This window comes from Oryzias melastigma, linkage group LG16, assembly GCF_002922805.2.
Source record: "Oryzias melastigma strain HK-1 linkage group LG16, ASM292280v2, whole genome shotgun sequence".
NCBI lineage: Eukaryota > Metazoa > Chordata > Actinopteri > Beloniformes > Adrianichthyidae > Oryzias > Oryzias melastigma.
Genome location: NC_050527.1, coordinates 1,755,296 through 1,775,963, shown reverse-complemented (window position 1 = coordinate 1,775,963; position 20,668 = coordinate 1,755,296). Strand labels below are relative to the sequence as shown.

General features: G+C 37.9%; 1 long non-coding RNA gene across 1 annotated transcript; it reads right to left on the bottom strand.

The window, feature by feature from the left end:
* Window positions 1–15,992: 15,992 nt before the first annotated feature.
* Window positions 15,993–18,959, bottom strand: LOC112143251. The gene is made up of 6 exons (XR_002918705.1): window positions 18,725–18,959; window positions 17,462–17,479; window positions 17,248–17,277; window positions 17,098–17,145; window positions 16,937–16,993; window positions 15,993–16,619 (listed from the first exon to the last, which is right to left on the bottom strand). It is a non-coding gene; the product is annotated as an uncharacterized LOC112143251 (long non-coding RNA).
* Window positions 18,960–20,668: the final 1,709 nt, after the last annotated feature.

Sequence of the window (20,668 nt, the reverse complement as noted above, 5' to 3'; positions counted from 1 at the left end):
GTTTCAAATAATATTGGTCCCAATTTAGCTCCATATAAAGCCTAAAAGCCTGTAAACGTGCTAGCCTGCAAAGCTGACAGCATTACATTGCAAAGGACTAAATACTTGTACACAATCTATGTGCTAAGTCAGTGAGCGCCTCCTAACCTCTGCTCCAACGTCAGCTGTCACCTCCATAGGAACACAAGATTTATAATCTCAACCTCTTAAACCTTGGAGCCGCAGCTCCTATATATATCCAATAATTTATAGCTCTTTTGACCAATCGGGAGCCGCTGCAGCAGGAACACTAGATCACGAGTCTCCGCCGCCCGCATACATTGAAAGCACAGGACGTTTCAAATGAAAAAAAAAAAACAATTTACGATCCGTTTAATGATCAGCTTCTGTGTGAAGCACCTTATCAGTGGCGCCTCTTCCAAATGACAAGTAGATTGGATTTCAACCAGCACCTGTTTTCAAATGTTCCCTCCAAAATTAACCAACACTGAGCTGGTTTGTTCCTGTGAAAAGGGGACACAGGGTCTGCTGCCAAGGAAAGATTACACACAGGTATTCAAGCAGCCAGAGAGATGACAGGAGTGGATTAGAAACAACAAGCTAGTTCTGAACTTCAAATTGTCCAATAGCAGCTCTGCGTGTGCAAACAGATAGTGGTGGAACAGGAACTCTGTCTATCTATCTATCAATCTACGCAGCAGTGACAGAAAAAGAAGCAGGAAAAAAAAAGTGTTGAAAGCAATCGTGGTAAACAGAGCAGAGCAGCTGAGGTTTGGATCCGAGAAACTGGTGGCACCAATCCATGTATTTGTTTGATGTCAGTCAAGTAAAAAGAAAAGCCTCTGAATTTCCTGAGTGTACTAAACACACTCCTGCATGCAAGCTCGTCCACTCAAGGCCATCGGGATGCAGGTGGAAGCAGCGGCACGGGGAAACTTCGACAGCAGTTGTGTGGCGGTGCGCCTCAGGCCGCTGCAGGTGGAAAACCCAACAATGTGGCATCTCATTGCTGGAAGACATCTGTCAAATGGGATGGAAAGCATCTCAATAATTTGGTTTATAAATCTAATCTAGAACATTCTGGATTCCTGCAGGTCTAAAACATTGATGTCATTTGTGTCTAAATTTAAAAGAGACTTTCACAAATAGTTCTACTTTTTATTTTATTTTATTTTGAAGGACCAGTTGCTACTTTGAAAAGAAAAAAAATAAAATAGTTTTAAATCGATACTTGTAAATATTTTAAAAACCCACTTTACAAATGAACGGTCACAACAACATAAATTGAGTGTATTTTTCTAAAAGTTGATGTGGGATATGTTGTCAGGAAGTTTTGGTAAAGATTTAAGAAATTAAGCAAAACATGACAAAAACCATGAAAAACCACAAAGAGTAACAGAGTGTCAGATGACCTGACGAGGATTAACTCAGTCAATTAACAGAAATGAAGACAGCTGTGGATCATCAACCTGAACCTGGTTTGACTGAGACGATTCAAAACAGAACATGAGCAAAAATCCAAAAAACTGATAAAACCCAAGTTTTTTCTTCTTTTTTTGTCTTAAATGTTGCAGACCCCTGTTATAGACTAAGTATTTACATAGAGCATGCAAATAGGCTACTTTTTGCTAATAGCTAATAGAGTAAATCCTTGTGCTAATCTAAGCATGTTCACATTAAAAGTGGGGTCATCTGGACCCCATAAGAGAGAACAATGGTTAAACCAACAGATTAAAAATAAATAAATAAAAGAATATATATTTTTAGTGTTAAAAATCTTCTTAATGTACATAGAACTTTTTTCAACACATTTGACATGGAAATTACGGTACTCCTCTCGGAATCATGCCTCCGGTGGTCATTTGAGGAACTGCACTTTTTGGCTTTCCTGGTTTGCATCAAGTTTGTGAATGTAAAAAAACAGTTTTTAAAAAAGAAAAATAGGTTAAAACTATTGGAAATATCAACAGAAAATGCAGTAACTGAGACAGAAAACCTGTTTATATTGATGCGTTAAAGAACTTTGACCTATTTTTAAATGCACCCATACAGAGGTGATCATCAGGCTCCACTTACACCACTGTCCTAAATCTCCACTGTTGCATTTTCTTGTTTGCTTTTTTTTCTGCAGTTTTATGGAGGGGTGGGACAAATTCAAAAGTACATTATGTCCTAGTCGTCAAAACTCATTTGGGAAAGTGTTTAACTCCTTGCTTTCACTGATAGACTCCTGTACTTTCTCTGTATGACAGAAGCGCCTCTCAGAGACCACAGATCCATTTAAAAAGCGCAGGGTTAGAGTCTATAATTCCCAAACCGCTGCCTATTTCCAGCTCTGGCTCCCATGTACTGCCTCTGGTATTCTGAGAGGAAATCAACAGATCAGAGTTTCTGCTCTGCTTAGACAGCGTCTCAGTCAGGATTTTACCCATCAAAACCATCCGGGGCTTGAAACAACATTCTCATACTGTGGATTTGACGTTTGCCAACAGTCTGAGCTTCCCAGCTGGGAGCCGGGTCATTTATGAGGATGTTTTGAATAAGTTGAGTGACTATGAAAAAAAAAACAACTAAATTGTTTTATTAAAAAAAAAAAGTAGAGCAAAACAAACTTCTATGGAAGCTTTTTAATGAATAAAAAGGCCCTCTCTGCTAACATATACCACAAAAATTCACTTTCCTCATAATTGTAATACTAATCTGGCTTAGAAAGCGCAACAATATTCATTTACTTGTGGTTTACGTTTCCTTTTTACTCCCCACCCAAACTTTGACTGAGGTTGTCCAGTTTATTAACATTTGTGTATTTTGTTGTGAAATAAAAAAGAAATGTGAATTTTTAAATGCAAATAAATATGATTTATACTCTAAAAAATACGTGTAGATCATATAAATGCAACATGCATGTCAGTAAATGATCTGACTAAATCATCAGAGTATGGGGTTGCAGTGAGAAACCCCATATTTTTCTTTACCCACCTCTTCCAGCTCAGAGGTTACCAGGACAGCCAAAAGGTCTCATCTCCCCAGCATGTCTTGGATCTTCACCAAGGCTTCCAACAGGTTGGACATGCCCTTAATGCTTCATCAGAAAGCATTTTAGTGCCTCAGCATCTGAGCAGATGTCCAAACCACCTCAAATGGCTCTCTTCCATTTGGAGAAGCCTTTCCCTGAGTTCCTCTCATTGACTGATGATGAGAACTGGACTGAGCGAGTGTGATGTCATCCATAGAAAATGACTTGCTGCCGGTTCCAACGAAATTAAGTCAATTCAGTCTGCATTTTTATGCGATATGGCCATGTTGGAACGTCGTCAGTGATTGTCCAAGTTGGTCTGAATCACTGTTTCTAAAGCAACCCCTTTCTCCAATCAGGAGTGAGCATGTTAAAAGCCACACCCCTTCCACCAAGAGCAGGTTTGGGTGAATCTGTTATTCAAATGCTTTTAATGTTCGACGCAAAACTTCACAGTTTCATTGAGGTCTCTGATTGGCCAGTTTCTCAACTAGCTTGCGCTACAGCAAAAGCATCATGAAAAAAGAATTGGAATTAGTAAGAATATGTTAAAAAGATGTATCAGAGCTAGAATGGTTATTCTGACAAATATTATGACTGAGTAATAGATGTTTATTGTGTGAATGCTTTACAGCATTCAATGTTTGTATCAAAACATTAAGCATGTTTAGATCATTCCTACTTATACTTTTGGTATTCTTATATTTTACGTATTTTTTTTTTTTTTTTGCAATTTATGCTATTTTTCAGCTCCATGGAAATTTACACTGAAATCTATACAATATTGGTATTAAAACGTTCAGCGTGTTCAGGACATTCATGCTTTTATTTTTTGGCAGCCATAAATTTCACATCTTTTTAAATCTTATGCAATTTTTCAAGACATTTTTTTTTAAATAATTTTCACTTTTGAAACTCATACAATATTAGTATCAAAATATTCATCATGCTCAAAAGGAAATGTCTGCTTGTACTGTTGGTATACCTAACTTTTGGGTGTTTGAATTGTTTATACAACTTATGCGATTTTACAAGAAATTCTTCAAATTCTTTGTGCACTTTGTTCACATTTCTGCAACTTTTAAGTCATTTTGCATTTTGCAGTACCTTTAGTTGTTTCAGCTTTTGCATGTTCATCAAATCACTTCAGAAATTAAAGTACATTTCTTCAGCAAACAGCACTAGCATTGTCGCAGGTAATGCAACTTTCCTAGTTTGTCAATAGAAGTTTATGGGATTTTGCTTTTTCTGGGACTATAGTGGGTACTTCTTATTTGGAACGCGAGGGGTGAGGGGCCACCATTGACTGTGGGGGCCACTCAGTTCAGCTCTTTATCCAGTCAATGGTTCCTCCCAAATGGCTGACCTTTGAACCTTTCTCAATGGGTGACCCTGGCGAGTGGAAGGTCATTTCCTCCACTTACATTTGTGATCTTAAATTTTCATTTACAACATCATCAGAGATGTAGGGGGTCTGACCCCGTAAGCCTCCTTCTTCTGTGCTAAAGAGTCTCAACAATGAAAGCTCAGGACAAAGCTCGATGCCAAAAGTTTGAATTCTAGTTTATTGGAGGTTAAAAGTAATTTTTAAGTTAATGAATCTGGCTTTTACTACACTAAACGCACATGGGCAGTGATGGATTTAACCTGCAGGCGGGTGCAGACTCGGGTCATTTATTAAATTTACTTTTGAAAAAAAATGACTGAAAGCCCGAAACATCTGACAGCAACAAACCACAGAAAGATGATAATCAACAAGAAGCAGTTGTTTAATGTAGATGTGCTAAAATAACCAGGATAGACTTTAACAAAATACCAAAATCTGAGCTAAACGATGCAGGAAATGAATTCAATGCAGAGAAAACGTCTACATTTCCTAGAGATTTCCCTCCAGTTGTCTCCAGGACATGCTGGACAAAATGCACTCATGCAGGCATTGTCCTCCAACTTAAAGGGATTAACGGATCCACTGCTGACAACTGTGTGCCGAATTTCACAGCCCATGTTGAGGCCAGGAGTCTATGGAGACCATTCCTCAACAGATCAGAGTTGTTTTGGGAGCAACACACTAGGTTGTAGTCATGAGGGTAGGCCTGATCTCTGTGTTTTCTGATATTTTTAACTTTACCCAAAACACGTCCTTTATTTATTTGGACACCTATTAATAAGCATTTAACACAATGTACAGTCAAAGAACATGTTGGGGTCAGTCTGGAGGATTTCTGGTTGTTCCAAGAACATTAAAGTCCCTCTCCGATCATCTTTTGATCTGCAAAGGTAAATAATTGCAGCTTTTCCTTCAGGAAATAGTTCTATTCATCTACAGTTTGGTTGCCTAGAGTCTTTGGTATAGACATTTCCCCCTGCCAAAGTCTCTAATTGAAATATTGAAAAAGACTGTGGAGTGTTTCTGGTTGAATGGGCCTGCTGTTCTCTTCCTTGTAGGGTAGTGAAGACTCATTCAGATTTCGTCAAGAGGGGTTGCTTTCAGCCTGAGGTCACCTCAGTAAGCTTTAAAGTCCCACTCTAATCATGTTTTGTTCTATTGTAAAAATGATCCCATTGGTCCTTTAGTTGTATTTATGCCTTTTTAAGGCAAAATCTAAAAAACTTTCTAGGTCTGAGTTTCTGCAGAGTGACAGGAGTTCGTCTCTTAGCTGTTGGGTGGGACTGTTGTCACAGAGCAAGCCTGCTTTCATTCCCATCATCCCTTTGTTTACTCTTCCAGCTTCTCACACCCCCAAGCTAACATTAGGGGTGCAACAAAAATGGTGAGCAAGAGTGGAGCAATCCAGCCGTACAGCTCTGAGTCTGATCCAAACTTGGAAGAAGAAATGAAGACGTACATGGACCTATTAGTGGATACATCGGAGTGGAGAATGGAGCTTGTGGCCTGCTGATGGTAGCACCTACATCCCTGCTACAAGCTTTTTCCAACTGAATTTTATTTTATAATCTGCTGCCGATTTGCAACAATTTGAATAAAGAAATACTCAGAATTGCCATTTTGAGCTTAATTGTCTTTATATGTTCTCCATTGTGAGAAAAATGCCATATTTTGTTTTATCTCCTGTGATATTCGTTCAATCATCCTCTATCCCTACATATTCCTGTTTACCATAGGGATGCTGGAGCCTATAAGAGTGAGGGATCACCCTTGACCATTTGTCAAGGGCCACACAAAGAGAGATAAATAATAATAAACCAAGGAAATGTGATTTTGGGGTCCGCAAAAGGAAGTTGAAGTGCCTGAAGAAAACCCAGACATACATGGAGACATGTATGGAAACTCCTTGTAGAAAGGACCCAGTCGGGATTCGAACCAGGGACTTTTTACTGAGAGGTAAGAGCACAACTAAGCAAATATCCCTTGTTAAGAACTTTAGCCAAAGTGGTAAGAAAGCTACCCCACCGTGCAGTCCATGTGGACAAACATTCTACATTTTTGGCACCAATGACATAAAGGGTAATAACTTTAACAACCGCTGTTACTCAACAGTCACTAAGAAAAAAGCTGCACATAAACTGTGCAGGAAATGAGATCCTTTGAGACCATAAATAGATGAACGGATGGCTTTTAAATCCAGAGATAAGCAGCTTAAAAAAAATTGGTGACCACTGGGAGATGAGGACGATTAAGAGGCAGAGCATGTTGCTCTTCATCATTGGTATGGCAAGCAAAAGGGTTCAAATTAATGCAAAAACCATCTACACCTTTCTAGTTAACAGACATTTCTATTCTACTTTTTGTTCCTTTCCAGAACATTTATTAAATATTTGATGATAATGATATTGAATTAAAAGTCTTCTTTTTAACTGGAGTTTGGCTGCAGATAAAAATGGACGCAGCTGATGGTGCTGCAGGGCAGTAATGTCCGAAACGCTGTGTTCTCTGCAGTCTGCACATTTCAGGCTAGTCACAACAGTGGCCCCCTGAGCAGAAACAAGTCCCATTCCTGACACGCTCTGGTCAGGCACGTGCACACCCCCACCATGTCCTTAACTGAGGGATGCTTTAAGAAACCCCCAGTGATCAGGAAAATATTTAATCACATTTCACATTTATTAAACATTTTATGACAGAGACACCAGCTAATACGAAGGCATTTTAATGTAAAACTATCCATTTATTACTCAGCTAAGAATATTTTAAAGTGTTTTGCATTTTTGTCTTTTAAAATAATTTCTTGATTTAGTTTTGTCTGACTTGGCATTTTACTTTGACTAAATAAGGTAAATAAACATGTTCTTTTTTTTTTTTATTTCTTTGTCTTCTCCAAGCAGCAGCTGCACGCTCGTCCGCTCACGTGGGCTTGAAAGGTTTAAGGCTATACGACACATGTCGTCTGTTTACGGAGATCAGAATCTCCAGAGAAGCAAAAAATCCAGAGATAATAGATAAATTGAAAAATAATTTATTTTAAAATTTTCTCTTTCTTTGGTACCAAACCAGAGACTGCAACCCATGTGATGGAGTCTCCAAAAAGCTGCATATTTTGTCATTTGTCACCATAAAGATGATCAGAAGGCTTTTGATACGTCGTTTCTCATTGCAAGCTATTTTTGGTTGCACGACGCTCAACAGTCCATTTAAAACAGTCAGCACACGGGCCTAAGCTTTGGTGTTAAACACACCTATTGAACCAAACATCCACATTCTCCAGCCCTAAACCCCAGCCTTTTGTCCCTGAGGCTCAGAACCAGGCCGGGTATTGTGACGCGTCATAGGCTGACCAATGGGCGCCCATCGTTAGGGGTTATGTCCTCATGCTAGCATCACTGAGACGCCAAAGTGAGATTTCTACCCAGTGATACGTGAAAGGGAGAGAGAGGGGAGGGCGACAGGCCGGGGGAGGAGCTTACAGCACGGGCTGGCGAGACACGTGGCGGGCAACGAGATCTCAAGCTGTCATAGGGCATCACATCAGCAGGCTAGCATGGATGAGTGCTTCCCAAACTCCACGCCTTAGAAGAAGAGGAAAATGTGTGGGAAAGCAATTGGCTGGCCACTCAGTAAAAGTGCTTCCGATCACGTACGGATCAACAAAACCAAATGAAGGATAACATGAATTTTTAAAGAGGAGACCTCTTCATCTATTCACGTCTATGGTTTTAGTCCTCACACCTTCTGTTTATTTACTCATCATCTAACAGATCATAAAAATGAATATTTAGATATACAACCCTGTCAGTTTACAATTCAAAATACAACTAGATTTTTTATATTTCCGCCAACTTTATTGCAAATGCTGTGCAAGGAGAGAAACAAATTATGCTGCCTCACTAAAGACGGCGCGTGCTACAGGCCGACCACATCCTGTTGCGTGCAGACGACACCACAAACTGGTGCAGGAAACAGCCGCTCAGCAGCTCCTCGTGCCACCTGCAGCCCAGATTCACATCCATTCGATAACTACTGCCAGCCTGTTCAAAATATTCACAGCTTTATTAAATCATTACAAAATACAGTTTTACATTCGTCCACAAAAACTTTGATTTGATTAATGATCTGCAAACGTTTGCACAAAAATTTTTCCAAGACATCTTCTCAAACAATCTGCACTTATTGCTAAAACCAGGAAATCGCACAACATGCATCGAGCAGTTTAAAGTCCCTTTGGAGACTCACTGGAGTACTTTTTTAAAAAAAGTTCATCTTTGCAGTTTTGTGCAAATAACAATGTAACCTCGGAAACCTGAAAAAACACAGTTCACATGCAGGTTCTGATCCGTTCTGAAGGCTCTCTTGCTACAGAAAAGAAACTAAAAATGGTTAAGATAATTTTTCATCCCCTTTTACTTTGAAATGGGTCAATCATCACTTCATTACAAGGTCCAGCTGAAATGCAGGCAGTTTTCCTTTTTAAAAAAGGAGTCACTGTTCACAGTTTAACCCTTTTGGCCACAATTCACAGTTGAGTTTTTTTTCTCCTTCTTGTTCTGAACAGCACTGTCACCTTCTTCCATGCATGTACCTTTGTAATGACTAATGTTTTAGACCCAATTGACAGTCAGCTGGTTTTATTCCCCCCTTTCAAACTAATAAATAAAACCAGTCCACAACCCAGAGTGAGCCATCTCCCACAATGCCTCATTTTTAAAGGTCATGGCTACAAAACGTGTGGAAAATGCACTTTTGAGAGCCTTTAAAGCTCTGGTTCAAGGTGCACAAATGGTGCCAAATGTTCAGAGTCCGAGAGTGACTGAGGTGAGAAAAGTGCTGCCTTGAGAGACACTGCTGCCTTCCCTTCTCGGCCTCTTTGCTCCTCTATTCCTCATCGATTCATCTATCGTCTCCACAGCTGGAGCGGGTAGGATCTCATGGTGCAGGCTGGACGTGGACCTTCTCCGTCATCTGTTTGGCACTGTAGTAGGACAGGCTCAGACCCATGATGGCCAGCATCATGGCGATCTGGTTTACAGCCCGGTCCTGTGGCTGCGTCTGCACCTCACCAGCAACCTGCCTCTGCAGACATGAAACGGGACAGAGGTTGGAACCACACATTTAGAGATTCAAGGCTGAAGGTGCAGCTTCAGCTCCACAGTCGTCACACTGGTGACCAAACCCAAAGCAGGAGCAGTCATTAAAAATTTAGGATTTTTTTTTTTTAGCAATAAGGGGAACACTGTGTACATGAGGAGCACACAAAGGAGAAACTTGTGCTATCCAAGCTCATGTTTGAAAATTTAGAGCGTTAGTCTGGAGAGGAGTGACCACTTATATATAAATGACGAACAGCAGAGGTTCCAACGCTTTACAATGAATTTCATTTCCCTTCAAGTTTCAACCTTTTTGAATATGGTTTAAAAAAGTAACATGCAAATCTGAACAAGCACATTCTGCAGTGCAACCAAGTCAAATTTGACATTAGGCCACATAGGAACCGGTGTTCTTTGCTTTTTTTTTTTTTAAATAAGGGAGCAAAGATTTTAAAATGAGAGAGACGTGCACAGAGTTAGCCAATTAGCGGACAATGTGAGGAAGGCCGGAGGAACAAAAGAACCAAAGGGGGGGTGGCAAAGAGGGCCTCATTTGACCAAATATCCAAACCGCAGAGTAGGGAACCTTTAAGAGGGCAAGAAAGATGTCTGCTTGTGCCGATTTCAATCGAAGCATCACTTTTTCTGTTAATGACAACCATAAAAAATATAAGAATGAAAGAAAAAAAAAAAGTGTTAAGTTGCTACCTGGAGGAGGCGGAAGTATCCAGGTGTGAGCCGTCCAAGTCTTATGATCATGTTTGCTGGGGTGCTGTGCCTCTAAACAGAGGGAACCTACGAGGAGACGAGGAGCTGATGTTACCATAAAACATAAAATAAAAACAAAACTCACTTCCAAAAGAGTTAAGAACGCAGCTTCATCGGCAGTTTAACAATCTTAAAGCCCTTTAAACTGTACATGGAGGAACATCCATCGCCTGAAGCTACTGCTCAAACATGACTGCATACAGATCATGCAAAATAAAGCCGTGTTTCCTGGAATACTTGCATGTTTGCCTCTTAAAAATCTGACACTGCAGATCGGGAAAACATCCAAATTCTCCCAGCAGCCCCCTCTGTTCCCCACTACTTAATCGTTCAATTTTCCATATTTTTTTAGAAGACTTGAGTCGAATCGACAGAGCAGCTATTTAAGCTGCATCAGTTATGACGCAGCAGAAAGAACAAGTTTCATGGATGACATGGAAAAGCCTTAGGAATCCACTTTAAATGGAAAACCACATGGAAGGAGAGTTATCAAGCAAAATGTGCACAAAAATGGAAAACTGCTCAGTTTGAAAAATAAGACATTTCAGGACAAAAATTCTTTGTTTTTAAGTTATAAAGAAACAAAACGTTTTACTGGAATGCAGGAAAGAGCATCTGCAAAACATTGAGTGGGAATCAAACACACCCATCTGAAACTTTAAATTTGATCTTTGTATCTAAACTCAATCATGACATCTTTTTTTTTCCTCACCTTCAGCAAAAATGAAGAAGTGATCCCCCAAACAGAGAACAACCCTCTACTTCCTGTGCCACTATGAAAATCCAGACCGTGATGAACCTGAACGAGTGAGGCAGAGCTCCTGCGCTGTGCTCCACCTTTTTATACAGCCCCCGCTCTTACCCAACCAGATCTTCAGGCTTACACAGCATACGCCCACTTTCCAACACAAACACGCCGCCGTCCAAATGCATTACCCTCAGTGGCTCGCTTCCCTGAACCCTCTCTCAGCATTTCCTTCTCAAACCTGAACCGTCAAATATCATCTGTTCATTTAGTCAATACCACTTAAAATCGATTCAGAGGAAAAAATAAAACAAAAGAATTCCCGTACTAATGAAGTCAAAATCAATTTAATCTCCAGTGCATCAATTGGACGAACTCCGCTATGATTAAAACAAATAAAAAAGATTGGGGGCTGTGACCATTTCACCAAAATAGCAACATTTAATTTTATCCACTAAAAATCCCCCAGCTGAACGTTGCATAACAGTTTCCACCTCGATGGACACTGTTCTCCAGAATAAAAGCAAGCTTGTTTGGAATCACGCAACTAAACGAGAGCGATATAAACAGCTCTGCTTTTATGAGCTGAGCAACGAAAGACCGTCAACTAAAAACACCCAATTTTTTTCACTTTTTTAAAAAGAGTTTTGACTCTGCACAAAAATGTTATCATTTTAAGGATGTGCAACGATACAAACTCATGATATTTTGAGCAAAGGAAACTTAACTTCTTCATGCTAACTTTATAAAACAAGGAAGTGAGTCTATGCTAGCATATTTGGCTTTCAGTTAGAAAAATTCAGACATTTGACACCTCCATAAGCCTGTGCTGTCACCCCTTAATGCCTGAAAAAAGTCCCTTGTGTTTTTGTTTCAAATAGATGAAATAAAAAAGGTAATTTTGGAGCCAAAGTGGTGAAACATGACTCTCAGTGACATAAGAATACACCATGTCCCAACACGTTCCTTCTTCTTATCTGGAAGCAAAGCCAACTTCAGATGAATTTTGATAAAAACATTTGTGGCGCAATCTGACCCAACTTCCTGGATCTAGGGGCCACATTCCTGCTTCTTCTAGGTGTGTTCCATCAACCAGAAGTTCAGAAGAACCTCGCAGGAGCGTCCTAATCCAGGCCTCAAGGGCCGGTGTGTCTGCATTTTTTCCCCTCATCTCATTGCCCTCCTCACAGCTGGCTCAGGTGTGTCCGGCCAATTCGAACATGCCACTGCAGGTAATCGAACAGGAATGCGGCTTTAATACCTTTGATCTAACCCTTTCATTTCTCTGCACACATGTGACGAGAGGATCAGCATGTCAAAGTTAGGGAGTGGTTCACTTCATGCTTTGGGATGTGTCCAGGTGAGTCACATATTAAGCATTCTCCTTCACCTGAAACTAAACATGACCATAAAGGGTGGATCCTCATTGTACATTATTGGGACACGTTTCAAAATCTTCAGAAAGCCTCAAGAACTTCTATACTACCGCTTCCATAAATAAATGTGTAAAAGACCGCAGACATAGACGAGCTTGTTGGTCTATTACACATAATTTGCAGCAAGGACAATCTGGACCTGACGCTTGAGCAGCCAATGAGATCCCACCATTCTTTCCTCACCCCCTTCACACTGCTTCCTCGAGTCACTTTCTTGCCCCCCCAGCACGGCCCCCTCTACAGAGAACATGTTGACAGCCTCGTAAAAGACTGATGCATGTGCAATTTTAGCACTGATGAGCAAGTAAAAAATCTCCTGTCAGGCAGAAACCACACCCAATTAGACGTGAAACACAATCTGGGCACAGAAAGGCGTGAACTGGTACACACACTTATTAGAATCTGCACTGTTTAAAACCATTAAAGCCAATTATACAAGTATTATAAACATAAAAGGGAAAAACGGTTAGTAAAGTACCTAATAAAATAGAGGTAAGTCCATTAGAGAAGAAGATGAAAGTCAGTTGATCAACAGGCAAATGATATGTGGCTTTAATGGAAATTAAAATGCAAAAATTAGAACTTTTCAGTGCAAAAAAGAAAAGTCCAAAACAGGACTCCAATCAAAAATCTAACTAGAAAGATGTATTCTGAAGTTTGAATGGAAAAAAATGTATTACTAACAAATATATCCTCAAATTTTGAAGGCGACAAATATAAAAATAATGCAGAAGGAATTAACCAAAAAAACCTTAAGCTCTAAGAAAAGCAAACAACTTTAGGGGATGCACGATTTCAAGCTTAAGAAGCATTAGATTGAACTGTTTGACAACTTATTCTAAAGTCTCCCGCTAAGCCGACATGAACCCAAATCCAATTAAAAGGGCAAAAGATGACCAGGAGGTCTGAAGTCAAAATCCAGTGATTAACCACCGCAGAAAACAAAACACTTTTATTTTTGTTTTATTAATCGTAATTGATAACTTTTAGATTAATTTTATACTTCTGACAATGGGAAAATATTAAGCTTGGGTATTTAAACTTCCAAGAAACCTTCCTGCGAGTGCCACCCAGCTCCGTCACTACGACTACTATGGTAGAAAAGTACAAAATGTACAGAGGGCCTGTCACACATTAAAGAGTTGAATCAACTGGGTCAGAAAAAACATATATATATATAATAAGAAAAATAAGTTAATGTATTCAGATCATGTTTTGAGGTGGAAAGGTTTTTCTTGTTTGTTAAAAAGGTGGATTTCAAAACAAAAGCATTTTCTCTGCAAATATTTCAATCCCATTTTTTTTTCTTAAAAGAAAAATTAACATTTTGAAAGTCCAATATATTGAAAGTTTAAGTCTTTTCGGTGCACTATGTATCTGCATGTGTGAAATAGGTTGTCTTTCACATGATTATTTGAGAATTTGGACTCAGCTCTGCAAACTATAATAATGAAAAAAAATTCATTTTTTTCTTTAAAACACAAAAAGAAAAATGAATAAATAAATAAATAAAACCGCATCAATAAAAAGTTAATTGACCAATTAGTGACTCTTATTAAAGACAATAATTTGCAGCTGTTACACCTGAGAGGTGAGGAGACTTTTTTTGATTTTGAGCTCATCAAATTTATTTACAAAAATAAAAGTAAACCCAATTATTTTCATCTAAATATTTACACGAAACCACGAAAATATGCATCAGAACCGTTGGTGACTCAATACATATTTTACATAAAAAAGAAGAACGAAAAAAAAGCAATTAAAAAAGTATTTTGTCTTTTATTTTGAAGAACTTTGTATCTGTAGGCACGTGGCCACTTTCTACTTTCTAAAGAAAACCGAACAAAAAAATAGACTTTATTAAAAATAATAATACTAAAAACGCGCTTTTCATAATGACAAAATATGACTAATGAGCTTTCGTTTGTCAGTTTCTCGCATTTCTTTTGCAGCGTCATTCGATCCCATCCAAACTTTTGTGCGTTTTGGGGTGAAAAGCGGAGCGCCGACCTACCTGCAGCTGTGGGGGGAGTGCGAGCAGCTGGAGGGACGGTCTTCCAGCGCAGGACTGAGCGGTACAGCGTGTTCACTTTCCGAAAGTCTATATAGGAAGCCGGTCTGTTGTGTGGCAGGGGGGTGGGGCACGCCGGCTGCGTGCCACCGCTCCTGTAACTTACATGCATGTGCGCCGCGGACCCCCGCTTTCTCTGAAAATGGGCTCGTCCGCCATAAAATCTGCCCTAAAACCCTTTCATTCTATGAGTTTCTCGTTAAAAACCCGCATATGTACGGGACTCTGCTGGGCACGTGCAGGTTTATATGGTAAACAGGTGAATAAAACAATTTGGACAATTTGTACCAACAGAATAGAGAAGTTCTTCAGAAAAATTGTGTTTTCCTATTATGAAAACACAAAAAAATCAGCATTTAAATACCATTTATGGGCTTTTTTGCTATCTGTGGAGTTCCAAAATGCCACAAAATATTTAAACTTTTGCTAATAGTGTAAATATGAATCTGTAGAAAATAGAAAAACACATTGATGGCACAAAAAAAAAAAACAAAAAAAACACTGAAAATAAGAACGCATTGATGAATAGAATCCATGTGATGCAGCACTATCACAAATTTTGTGAAGTTTAAAAACTTCTGTTAAAATAGGACAAGTTAAATAATCAGAAAACGTTGTCTTGTGTCTATTTTTGTGTTCGATTAGTCAATAATAAGCATTATCCAAACTGAAAGCCATAAACATTGAAAATCAGGGCATTATGCCAATCAAGCAAAATGAACTTGCCTTAATTATTTTCCTTTTTTTTCCCATTATCTTTTAATTGAAAAACATATTAAAATTGTGGTTTTTTTTTTATATTGGCGCCAAATAAATTCAAGTTCTCTTTAAACTTTTTCATTGTTTAAAGACGCAAAGCAGAAAAATAATTTAGTTAAAAAAAACAATACTTTTTATAGCTACTGTAAATGTTAAAGCGCCTTTCTTAGCAGTGTTTGCAAACACTGAAAGCGCGTCATATTTGACCTACTTTCAGTTGCGGAACGGAGATCAGATCAAAGAAGACTCCAGCTGAAATGAAAAAGAAAAAGTCTTTCCGCTGTGATGGTGCAGCACTGCCCTCTGCTGGCCGTTTAGCGCACAAGCACGCAACTGGCATGTTAGGATAATCCTGGTATTGTTTCATGAGTGTGTGTGTGTGGGGGGGATCTTTTTCAATGCAGCATGTATAGGCCCACTTACTTTCTGCTTTCAAACAGCCTTTATTTCATTAGTAAAGGTATGTTCTCTTTTTGAGTATAGAAAAATATAAATCATTGTACTTTTGCAATGTATTAATATTGCATTAGCTAGGGGAGAAATTGTACAAAAATTTATAAATGATTTGTAAGCAATTTATCTGGTTACAAATGTGCAAAATAAATGTAATTGTGATGTGCCTTTGTTATCTTAAAATTATTAATCCATGATGGCATATTTACTCAATTACATCTTCTTCTAATTGAAATATAAAGTAAAGAGACAGGAGACCAGAAGGACATTTTAAAAGTTTTTATTCAAGAACATTAAGATCAACCACTGAAACCAGAAGAGTTTCCTCCTGCCCTAACAGAAACATAACTTAACAGAAAATTTAAGAGGATGTCCAGATTGAAAAACATAATTTCAGGGGATCTATCAAACTTTTGACCTAGTAGACAGTAATTTTCTGTGGCATTTAAACGGACTAAGTATTATGTCCACATACAGTTTTAAAACATTTGGTAAGCAATTGTTTTATTAGTTTAACATCAAAACAAAAGGAGTTCCTATTCTGCAAAATTTACTATGCTTTAGCTGCCTTTAAAATTAAATTCAAAATCCAACTTGAAAACATCTACTCCTCAGCAGTTTCAAATAAGATAAAATAACAAAACAACAGATTAGACAAACTAAAAATGCCACACCTACAGAATATGGACGGTAATTTTGATATAAAATGGATATGAATGTGAAAACAGAGTTTTGTTACATCAAGTGCAAGCCCAAAACAAACCTATAAATGACATTTGTAATATAAAACTTGGTAAAAAATACTTATTTAAAACTGTACAATCACCAAGTACACAGAGTAAGCACATCAACTGTTATTTATTTGGCTTCGGTGGCTTCAGCCTTTGGCTCCTGCAAACAAAGAACACAACAAAAGTCAACACTTTTAATTTCAGGGAGTAAAAATAACAAAATAATTTATTCAGCTGTATGCACAATTGAAATAAAACATATTTTTTACTGCTACAAACCTAACAAAGCATCTTTGCACTATGAAGGGACTGTTTTTTTAATGCAGAGTAAACAAACAAAAAACACTTTAATATGTCATATATTAAATAAAAAATGGAAAATATTAACTTTAAACCTTCAAACTAGAAATAATGTGGGGAAAAAAGCCTGTTAATTGGTACATTAAGAAGAAAAAGTATTTTATCTTTACTAAGTACCTCAACCTTGGTGTTTCCATTCTCAGCTGGCTTGGCCTTCTTTGCTTTGGGCGCCTTCTGCAAAACAATAAAAAGAACATTTAACACGGAAAATCTCGAAATTTGATCATCGAGCGCCATCCAAAAGCATCAGTTATAGGTAAAATGATACTAAATATTACCTTTGGAGCAGCCTTTTTCTTAGTCTCCACTGGTGCAGCTTTAGGTTTCTGCAAGAAAAAACAAATTATATTCTCTGTACTAAGGTTACAGATAATGATTTGATATTTAACTACTGTAATTGAACAAAAAGTAGATGGGCTTTTTCTTACCAGTGCCAGCCGCGGGGAGGTTCTTCTTTGCTTTAGAGAAAAATGAAATAAACAAGAAACAACATTAAAGTACTGTTAAGAAAAGGCACTAAATGCAAATCAACAAAATATAACTTGTTAAAAATCTTAAACGAGTCTAAAATATGCCAAAATGTGTTTTAAAATGGGTTTATTATGTGCAAAGAATGATTCAAAATAAGTATTTATGACTTACCTCAGGGGGAACAGTTTGCTGTTATTAAAAAAAGAAAGAAAGAAAAAAAAAGAGAGAAAAAAATAAGTATGTTATAAAAGTTTCACATTCAAAAACAAAATTAATAATCATAGGCGGAAATTGAAAAGTAACTGTGAAAAACAAAGATTCTGCTCAGTCAGTGCTGTTGATCTTGAAGCGAACAAAGAGCTTCCCGCGCATATTTGAATTCAAATCTGGGCTGGCCCGTCACCATGACACCACTTTGGCGCCTTGACAGCTTCCTTTGTTTTGTATCAGCGCGCGCCGACAGTTGGGGGTAAACTTATTAGATTACTTCTTTACTGATCTGTAGCTGCTAAAAACAGGCACGAAAAATCTTTTTAATTTTAATAAATATATGAAATAAAATAAAAATAAGACACATATGTATTTCATGAAAATCTGATGTTTTTTTTATATAATTATTATATTCGACGTTTAATTACGCATTTACTAGTTTTTTTAAGCTAATACTTGTAAATGCAGTCTAGAAAGGTTTTTTAACAGCCTAAACATGTTTTTTATTCCGAAGTAGGTGACTGATTTTAGTATATTTCATTTATTTTTAATAAACCAATAAATTAATTTAAAAAAAATAAAACATAAAAAAGACCAAATGCCCGCGCGTGGCGTCTCATTTGCTCACTCCCAAAGTAAAAAAATAAATCATCTCCAACCCCTCCCCCACTCCTTCCTCAAATTTGCAGGTTGTGTTAAAAATATACAAAGTGCGCGCCTTTTTTTCCATTTGATTTATCGACGAAAAAAATCTCAATATTCAAGTCGTCGAAATTCCCAATCGAATGCTGACAAAGGGGATAAAAAGTTTTTATTGTTGCGTACAACCTGTCAAGATATGCCCAGTTCACTGCCACAAGAGAGGACAGTCGGTGACAGGAATTCTGTACCGTCTTAACGGCGACTCCATTGCTGTAGTCGCATGCAAATGGACCTAAAAACCGACTATATGCTATTTATTAGTCGCGTTTAATAAGTAGGATTTTTTTTCTACCCACTAGCTAAAACATATGTTAATATTTTTTCGTCGAATGGGAGGATGCTTGTGTAGTTGTCTGCTGAAGAGCCGCCATTGCAGTACCGTTTGTTAGTGGGGCTGATGACGTTCTTCTGGTGCAGAAAAAAATAAGCCCAGCTTTCACGCCAAACTCCACTAACAACCACAGTTTGAACGCTAAAAATTATAAAATATTATAAAAATGAATGAAAAAATAAATATCTTACCTTTGCTTTGCCCATTTTTCTTTAGGGTTGGATTAAAAAGACAGAAAGTGAAAAAAATTATAGCTGTTGCACAGACTTTTTCCGGAGAGACAACACACGACAGCCTTGCAGTTGCTGTGTAAAATGGCGAATGTATAATGCAAACGAATGTTTTTGTAGTTTATACAGTGAAGTATAAGAACGAAACCGGTTAGAACCAGTTTTGTATTTCAACGTTTGTTATTGGACCAAATGTGGCACGTGGTACGAGGCGCCTCCCCTTTGTTAAAGAGGCAGGAAGCGAGCTGCTGAAGTACCGACATTCGCCGGTAGGGGGCACTGTGTAACGTTTTCGAATGGGAGGGTGTAGGCGGGGAGAGCATGGAACGAGTGCAAACGATGACGTTAACCGCTTTCCTAGATTTTGAATAGCCTTATAATCAAAACCAGATTTAAATATTTTGCAAACTTTATTGTGAATACTTTACTTTAACAATACATCAGTTCTAATCCTTTTTGAGCTACATGCAAGATAGTAGATAGTATACTTTTTACCCCTTTGTATTCATGATATGCACAATTTTGCAATCAAATATTTTGGTAATATAAATGATTATTTAATTTATCTACTAATGAACAAAGACAGATGGAGAATCCCCAAAAATATATTGCTACTCCGACAATGATTATTTTCTGTTAATTATTCAGGAAGAAGTAAAAAGTACACATCCTAATATTTACTTAAATATGGGGAAATAATTTGGCAGTAGCTGGTTCTGCACGCTGTCCACTTGAAAATATGATAGTGTTCTTCATTTAGCTGTGACAGACATAATTTATCAAAAATAAATAAATAATTTCAGAATTAAAATTTTTGGAATGTATTTGCAAAATGGTGCAGAGAATTGATATTTAGTTCCCACAAATGAGCAAGAATTCTGTCCCCCACAAATATGTTACTTCTTCTTTAACAACCCCTTCTATCCTCCACTCTTTACCTGCAGCGATCTCACCCGCTTGAACTCTTATCTTTATAACAGACACCTGTCCACACCCTTAAACAGTCAGACTGCAACCTATCTTCCAAGACCAAAGAGCTGTCAAAGGACACTGGGGAGAAGATTGTTCACCTAAACAACAGCTTTGAGAGAAGATATCAACTGTCGGAGCTATTTGTAGAATTATTAGGGCTTCGTATAAGATCTCACCTGATGGGGTCTTGAGGAAACAGGTCAGAGCTACATGGAGGACCAGATCAAAAACTGGTATCATAATACGTCTTTGCAGAGTCAAATCCTGCAAAGGCTCATGTCCAGAGACAATCGGGATGATTCAGAGGAGAGTTGGGAGAATTTCATGTGGTTTGATTAAATCAAACTGGAACTCTTTGGTATAAACGGCACTCGTTATTTGTACACATCAAGAACACCATATCCACTGTGAAGCACGGGGGTGGAAACATCATGCTTTTCTGCAAAGGTGACTGATTCCGATTAAGGAAAGGATGTGTAAGAGCAAGTTAGATGATCGCAAACACATATTGATAACATGTGGCTATGTACAAAACACTGTTCTAGCCAATCCTCATTCCAATAAAGAATCCGTGGAAGGAGTTGAAAGTCTGTGTTGCACAGCAACAGCTCCAACCTTTGACCTTCTATCATTGCACACCAGAGTCCGGGATTTGTAGTTGAACATTACAGACCTCTCTCATCTTTTGAAGTAGGACAACTTGTAAAATCAGTAACGCCAAATACTTTTTTGACCCACTGTAACTCCACTTTGACCACTTTGAGTATTACATAAAACAGGCCAACCAGGTAAAAACATTAAGTGAAAACATTTGAAGATATTAAACAAACTCCAAATTTAAAATTCAAATTGTTCAATTTTTTCTTACAAAAATAAATGATATATAAATGTTTCTGGTATTTCCAAGCATTGACATTTTAAATAATAGAATTA